Below are 6,130 nucleotides of genomic sequence, written 5' to 3'. Positions count from 1 at the left end.
GATTTGAAACCCAAATAGTTAGCATGGGATATGAAAAAGAAAATTAGTTCGGTAAGGAGGGAAAATTGTATAATTACCACATGGATTATGTATAGCATGTGTAAGAAACACAATGTGAGTAGAATGATCACCGAGCTTAGTTATTGATGATAAAGTGATCAAAGAAAAGTTCTAAAATCATGCCTATTTATGTGTTATGATGGTCGAGCCATTGCACGAGACTCTAACTGTGGAGTACAAGTCAAAGACTTAGATCGCAATAATGCTATAAGTGATTTTAGGAAGTGCTTATAATGATAATCAAGTATGGGAAGTGTAGCTCATGATTGAGACAGACAAGAGAACTATGGTGAAATAAGTTCACCGCTTAGCCAAGCAAAGAGTTTGGATTTCGGATTCTAAAGATGGTGGAATTATTGTCCAGAACAAAATTTGTTCTTCCTTAGTAGCCGAAGTGAAGTAGAAACGGTTTGATGATCCCTACGTGTTGCAGTTGAAAGATTAGATTCACAAGTATAAAACAATGGCTTCTGAATAAGGGGGAGATGATAGTACTTTAAGGTACCAAGACAGATTGTGTGTTCCAGACATAGATGGACTTAAAGAGGGAAAATCATGTTAGAAGCCCATAATCCCAGATATTCTTTCCATCCAGGTTCCCTAAATATGCATCATGACCAAGGAGATTTATTGGTTGAACGACATGAAAAAGAACGTCGCAGACTTTGTGACCAATTGTCCGAATTCCTAGCAAGTGAAAGTCGAGCAGTAGAAAGTCTAGTGTTTTCATCCTAGGATACATATACTTTTGAGTAGAGATGGTAAATATGGAAATTTATAACGGGATTATCTTGCTCATTTTAAAAGCATGATTTGATTGGATGATCGTAAATCGACTTACCAAGTTAGCACTCTTCTTTCCAGTAAAAACTACAAATTCAGTAGAAGGTTATACTGAGTTGTACATTCAGGAAATCGTCTGATGTATGGGACTCCATTGTCCGTCATTTCGGATTGTGGTGCTCAGTTTAAAATGAACTTTTAGAAGTCCTTTCAGAAAGGATTAGGCACAAGTTTTTCACCCTCAGAAAGATGGCCAGGCAGAGTGCATTATTCAAACAATTGAGGATATGTCCTTGATGTTAAAGTAATTGGGATAATCACATACCTCTCATTGACCTTGCTAATAATAACACCTACCATTCTAGTATCAAGATAGCACTGTGATAGACTCTGTATGGGCGAAGGTGTAGATCGCCAATTGGTTGGTTCAAAGTTGGTGAAGAGGAATTGTTGGGACCAAATTTAGTCTATCAGGCAATGGAGAAAGTTAAGTTGATTTAAGAGCGTTTGAAGAAAACTCAGAGCCGCCAAAAGTCCTATTCGAGCGTGCGACATAGAGGCCTAGAGTTTCAAGTTTATGATTGGGTATTTCTGAAAGTTTCATTTATGAAAAGCGTTATGAGATTTGGGAAGAAGGGGAAGCATAGTCTCTGCTATATTGGGCCATATAGATTTTTGCGAAGGATCAGTCAATTAGCTTATGAGTTGGAGTTGCCACCATAATTAGTGGTGGTACAGCTAGTATTTCACGTGTCATGTTATAATATTCAAGTTTCCAGTACTCAGATACTCATGCCAGTTCAGTACTCAGATACTCATGTCAGTTCAGTACTCAGATATTCATGTCAGTTCAGTACTCAAATACTTATGTCAGCTCAATACTCAGCTACTCATGTTAGTCCAATACTTAGACATTCATGCCAGCTTAGTACTTAGATTACTCAAATATTCGTGCCAGTTCAATATTCATATATCCGTGTTAATTCAGTATTCACATATCCATGGCAGACCAATATTCAGTCAATGCAGTAGTCATTCAGTTCAGTATTGCAACAGTTCAATAATCAGGTATTCATTCAGTTTAGTATACAAGTGTTAATGAAAGTTCATGTTTCCACCAGAACCGTTTAAGGTCCGGAGTTAGCAGAAGTTACAGTCAGAACAATCATTCGAGGACGAATGATCCCAAGGGGGAGATAATGTAACACCCCGTACATTCAGACTAGGTGTGGATATGATAAATGGGTATTAATTTGATATTTTAGACATATTAAGTCCTATCGGGATGATTATGGGTGAAAATAATTATTTCAAAATCAAGATGGAAAGTGAGGTGCATAAGATTTGACAAAATCGACTAAGTTTGCAGAAGGTTCATATTCCAGCAGGTTTTAGTGAAAATAAGTAAGGAATTTGGGAAAACTCAAAGCATGAAAGTTGTAGGCCTTTGAAATATATTTCCAACTATATATTATGGAGCCCGAACGGAGCTCTGTGAAAAAAAGTTTTGTGCCTTTTACAGAATAGTATGCGATATGCGCACCGGTACATTCAGACTAGGTGTTGATATGATAAATGGGTATTAATTTGATATTTTAGACATATGAAGTCCTATCGGGATGATTATGGGTGAAAATAATTATTTTAAAATCAAGATGGAAAGTGAGGTGCATAAGATTTGACAAAATCGACTAAGTTTGCAGAAGGTTCATATTCCAGCAGGTTTTAGTGAAAATAAGTAAGGAATTTGGGAAAACTCAAAGCATAAAAGTTGTAGGCCTTTGAAATATCTTTCCAACTATATATTATGGAGCTCGAACGGATATCTATGAAAAAAGGTTATGTGCCTTTTACAGAATAGTATGCGGTATGCGATTCTAGCATTGGATTAATGATTATTGACTCAAGTTCATGAGATATGAGTTGGTAGATTTGATAGAAAAGCATGAACAATTATAGGTTTGGCTTGTTGATTGTTGATTATTGGTTAAGGGTGTTGTTTACCTTATGGGTGATAAAGAATAATGTTGATTATAACTATTTGAGACTTTAGAATTTATCTAGGAGCAAGAGAATGGGTTATTGGGTATAGAGACACCATTAATAAGGACTATGAAGCTTTATGCCACCAAGAGTTTCAGAAAATACCTATGTGACCAAAACATGAGTACTATTGCTAACACGGAATCCCTTTGACTAGTATTGATATAGATTGAAGTTGAAGGGGGTTGGCGAATGTTGTATTATGCTCAAGAGAAGGAAGTTAAGGTATGTGAGGCCAACTCTCTATGTTTGGGAATATTAATGATTCTCCCTACACTACGTTTCTTTTACGACGTATCAATTGCCTAAAAAATATAGTTAAGCCTAGTTCCTTGAATAGTAGTAGAGCTTCTATTCTCTAGCTTCATAACTCGTTCATGACTTTCATTCTGAATGTTGTGAGCTCAGTGCGTATTCAATATAGACTTGGGCTTGATGCCCCCAAGTCTTAGTATAGATTACTCAGTTGAAGTTTCAGTGTTCATAATCAGTTCAAGAATACATGTCTCAGTCTAGTCCTATTCAGTATTCCAGTATTATGTAACTCAGTGTGATCCAGTATTCCTGTATTTTGTAACTCAATGCGATTCAGTATTTCACTATCATATATTGTAGTATGATTCTCAGTTCCTGATTTTTAATCCCTGAATGTTGAACACTTGTATTTGGGCTTGAGGCCGCAGTTTATGCTATATGCATCTTTGGGCCTGAGGCCGCAGTTTATGCTTTATGCATCTTTGGGCCTGAGGCTGCAGTTATGTATACGTATACTTGGGCCCGAGGCCGCAGTTTGTGCACACACACACACACACACACACACACACACACACACACACACACACACACACACACATATATATATATATATATATATATATATATATATATATATATATATATATATATATATATATATATATATATATATATATATATTGGGCCTGAGGCCACAGTTTAATATTCAGATAAACAGGTTGTTCATCATTCAGAAAAGGGAGTATTCATATCCTTACTTCCTTTTTAGTTCAATAATTAGTTACCGTTTAGTTATCAGTTATCATATCAATTACCAGTTATCAGTTCAGTTATCAACTATCAGTTCAGTTACCAGTTATCAGTCCAGTTATCATTTATTAGTTATCATTTCATTTATCAGTTCTCAGTTCTCAGTTATCATTTCAGTTTCAGTTTCAGCATTTATAATTCTTTCTTTCAGTTGCCTTACATACCAGTACAATTCAAATGTACTAACGTCCCTTTTTCTCGGGGCCTGCATCTCACAATGCAGGTAATGATTTACAGGTCGATGACGCAGAGCGCTAGGATTCTCGTACCAGCTATTTGGTGATCCCCCGTTCTTTCGGGGCATTATCATTACTTTACAGTCTTTCAGTATTTACAGATAGTCAGTGTTTTGAGTACTTCAATAGAGGCTTCATAGACTAGAGTAACAGTTAGACAGAGTCTCAGACTTTTCATATTAAGTTATGTTGGCTACAAATATGTTTCAGAATTCTATTAGTATTTCCGCATTTTGATTTATATCATCCACACTTTCAGTATATCAGCATATGTTAGTTTATCTTCCGCATTTAGTATGTTATGATATCACATGTTGATTCAGCTAGCCAGTTGGTTCGCTCGGTCACATGTAGTCAGGCACCGAGTGCCGTGTTACGTCCAGGCCCAGGCCAAAGTGTTAAGTTGCAGTTTCTACTGGACAACTCTCTACAAGGATGAAAGTAATCTTGTCAAGTGTTGTGATGAATTTCAAAGGGCCGGTGGAGTCTCCAAATGAAATGCCTCTCACCACTATGGGTGGGCATAAAATCTGAAAAACCAAATTTTGAACTAGACCGAATTAATTCGGTATTTCGATTTCGATTTTTTTGGTATTTCGGTTTAATTCGGTATTGCAATTTCGGTATTTTGGTACGGTCCTCGGTATTAGAATTTTGAAATTTTGGTATACTAAAATACCAAATTTTGAACAATAGTCGATAAGCTTTAACTGTAGACGTTTACCCCACCAATCTGGGAAGTTGATAAGCTTTAAGCCTTTAACGGTCTCTGGAGTCAAGTCCTGCCTGCTTGCAATATGAGCAAACCATGATTTTATCTTTGTCTTCACCACAAATTCTGTAAAGAGACACGTTTTACCCTAAAAGCCAATTTTGTATAGAGATTTTTCTCGATGTCGAAAATGGATCCAAAGCAAGTGGTTAGATCTCACTGTCTATAGAAAGTATCATCCAGCTCCATAAGAAAAAGATGCACTTTTTCCTCTTCTCTCTTCTTTTCCAAAGTAGATCCGAGATCACATGTGCACCTTTCACACTTGCACATTAGGATCTAATCATAGTTAGCTACTCTTTCGTTAGTTGGACATAGTAATCCACTCTGGTCATACCCTTCTGCTTGCACTAATCAACTAATAGAGAAAAGTTGCATCAATCCAGGAAGGTAGAAGCCATAATATTAAATCAAAACCGTACCGAACCAAAATAATAAATACCGAACCGTACCAAAATATTTTAGTATGGTATTTGGTATACACAATTGATAAACCGAATATCGAACCGAAATTCTTAAAATATCAAACCGAAATACCGAACGCCCACCCCTACTCACCATCATCTCGGAGATTGATATTTTCGATGTGTGGGAATTGACTTCATGGGTCCTTTTGTGAGTTCTTGTGGAAACACCTACATCTTGGTCGCGGTTGATTATGTGTTCAAATGGGTTGAGGCCATTGCTTTACCCAATAATGAAGCGAGAAGTGTGGTGTCGTTTTTTAAGAAGAACATCTTTATAAGATTTGGTACTCCAAGGGCTATCATAAGTGATGGGGGATCGCATTTTTGCAACAAAACTTTCGATAACTTACTTACCAAGTATGGTGTCACTCATAAAATCACGACCCCCTATCATCCTCAAGAAAGCAGTCAAGTGGAAGTCTCCAACCGGGAGATAAAGAGTATTTTGTCAAAAACAGTGAATGCTAACCGGACGGATTGGTCAAAGAAACTTGATGATTCTTTATGGGCTTATAGGACAACTTACAAAACACCGATTGGAATGTCTCTATACTGGTTGGTGTTCGGAAAAACTTGTCATCTTCCAGTGGAACTTAAACACAAAGCCATGTGGGCTTTAAAGAAGTTGAATCTTGAGTGAGATGTCGCCGCCAACTTAAGGGTGGCACAATTGAATGAGTTAGATGAGTTCCGGTACCATGCAT

This window comes from Nicotiana tabacum, chromosome 11 (genome assembly GCF_000715075.1).
Source record: "Nicotiana tabacum cultivar K326 chromosome 11, ASM71507v2, whole genome shotgun sequence".
Taxonomy (NCBI): domain Eukaryota; kingdom Viridiplantae; phylum Streptophyta; class Magnoliopsida; order Solanales; family Solanaceae; genus Nicotiana; species Nicotiana tabacum.
Note: the sequence above shows the minus strand (reverse complement) of the source record.